The sequence below is a fragment of the Panthera pardus genome, unplaced genomic scaffold (assembly GCF_024362965.1).
Source record: "Panthera pardus isolate Hobbes unplaced genomic scaffold, ASM2436296v1 HiC_scaffold_10, whole genome shotgun sequence".
Lineage (NCBI taxonomy): Eukaryota > Metazoa > Chordata > Mammalia > Carnivora > Felidae > Panthera > Panthera pardus.
The window spans coordinates 53,300,186-53,302,702 of record NW_026526655.1 but is presented as its reverse complement, the minus strand read 5'-3'; positions in this window follow the sequence as shown (position 1 = coordinate 53,302,702).

The window sequence follows — 2,517 nt, the reverse complement described above, 5'->3', positions numbered from 1 at the left end:
TCACCACTGTTGTCGGTTCTGTATTGGTTATTCTGGAGTGGTTGGTTTTTTTTGTTTGTTTGTTTTATTTTTTGCCTTGTTATATAAATTTTAGAACCAATTTCTTAATATCCATAAAATAGCTTGCTAATTTTGATTAGTTGCATTGAACCTCTAGATCAAGTTGGAAAGAACTGGCATCTTAACTATACTCTTTCCAATAGATAAACATAGAATACCTCTCCATTTATTTATATCTTCTTTGCTTTCTTTCATCATGAGAGTTTTAGTTTTCTTCACATAGATCCTGTAGCTATTTTGTTAGATTTATATCTATTTAATTATTTTATCAGTTATAAATGATCATGCATTTTTAATTTCATGTTCCAATTGTTCATTGCTTGTATATAGGAGAGGAATTGACTTTTATATATTAACCTTGCATCCTGAAACCTTACTATAATCACTTGTTTGTTTCAGGATGTTTTGGTTTCATTTTGCTTTTGTCAGTTCTATGGGATTTTCTATAAAGACATCCATGTTATCTGCAAACAGAGATAGTTTTATTTCTTCCTTTCCAATCTGTATGCCTTTTAATTTCTTTTTTTTTTTTTAATTTTTTTTCAACGTTTTTTATTTATTTTTGGGACAGAGAGAGACAGAGCATGAACGGGGGAGGGGCAGAGAGAGAGGGAGACACAGAATCGGAAACAGGCTCCAGGCTCCCAGCCATCAGTCCAGAGCCTGACGCGGGGCTCGAACTCACGGACCGCGAGATCGTGACCTGGCTGAAGTCGGACGCTTAACCGACTGCGCCACCCAGGCGCCCCTTAATTTCTTTTTCTTATTACGATAGCTAGGATTTCCAGTATAATGTTCCACAGGAATGCTGAGAGGGGACATCTTTGCTTTGTTCTTGATCTTAGGTGAAAAAAATCCACTTTTTCACCATTAAGTATGATTTTGGCTGTAGTTTTTGTAGATTTTATGAAGCTGAGCAAGTCCCTGTCCATTTCTAGCTTGCGGAGAGTTTTTACCAAAAATGGGTGTTGAATTTTGTCCATACTTTTCTTCTATTAGTTGGTATGATCATATGATTTTTTTTTCTTTAGCCTGTTGATGTGGTAGGTTATATTAATTGATTTCCAAATGTTGAACCAGTCTTGCATAACTGGAATAAATTCCACTTGGTCATGATGTATAATTCTTTCTGTACATTGTTAAATTCAGTTTGCTAGTATTCTATTTATAATTTTTGCATCTGTATTCATGAGAGATATTGGTTTGTAGTTTTCTTTTCTTATATTGTATTTGTCTGGCTTTGCATAATGCTGGCTTATGATGATGCTAGCCTTATAGAATAAGTAACAAAGTGTTTTCTCTAAAACAATTTTCTTGGAGAGTTTGTGTAGAATGTATATGATTCTTCCTTAAGTGTTTAGTAGAATTTACTAGGAAAACCATTAACTTAAGCATTATAAAACCTAGTACTTTATATTTTGGAAAGCACTATTTTAATATTTTGATTCAATAGCATATATATATATATATATATATATATATATATATATAAAGAGAGAGAGAGAGAGGGAGAGAGAGAGTCTATATTTTTCTTTCTGTGAGCTTTGGTAGTGTTTGTCTTTCATGGAAATGGTCCCTTTAATCTAAATTATCAAGTTTGTGGGTTTACAGTTGTTCAGAGTGTTCCTTTATTATCCTTTCAATGTCCATGGTATCAGTAATGATAATTCCTACTTCATTTTTTTAAAGTAATTTTTTAAATATTTCTCTTTAAGTTTATTTATTTATTATTGAGAGAGACAGAGACAGAGAGAGCAGGGGAGGGAGAGAGAGAGAGAGAGAGAGAGAGAGAGAGGATCCCAAGCAGTGTCCACACTGTCAGCATAGAGCCCGATGGGGACTTGAACCCACGAAACCGTGAGATCATGACCTGAGCCGAAATCAAGAGTTGGACGCTTAACCAGCTGAGCCACCCAGGTGCCACCCTACTTCATTTTTGATATTAGAATGTTTTCTAATATCTTCTCCTTTATTCATGGTTAGCCTGACTACGTGTTTATCACTCATTGATCTTTTCAAAGAATGGGATGGGTTTTTTTTCTTTTATTTTTTCTTCTGTTTTCCTGCTTAAATTTCATTAATTTCTTTTCTATTTGAAAAAAAAATAATGTTTATTTTTGAGAGAGAGAGAGACAAAGTGCAAGCGGCAGGGGATGGGGGTGGGGGAGGCAGAGAGAGAAGGAGACACAGAATCTGAAGCAGGCTCCAGGCTACGAGCTGTCAGCACTGAGCCCGACACGGGTCTCGAACCCATGAATCATGAGATCATGACCTGAGCCAAAGTCAGATGCTTAACCGACCGAGCCACCCGGGCACCCCTCTGTTCTATTTTTTATTATTAATTTCTTCTGCTTGTTAGACTTAAATGACTGTTCTTTCTCTAGCTTCCCAAGGTAGGAGGTTAGATTATTGATCTTCTTTTCTAAAATAAGCATTTAATGCTATATACTTCCCTCT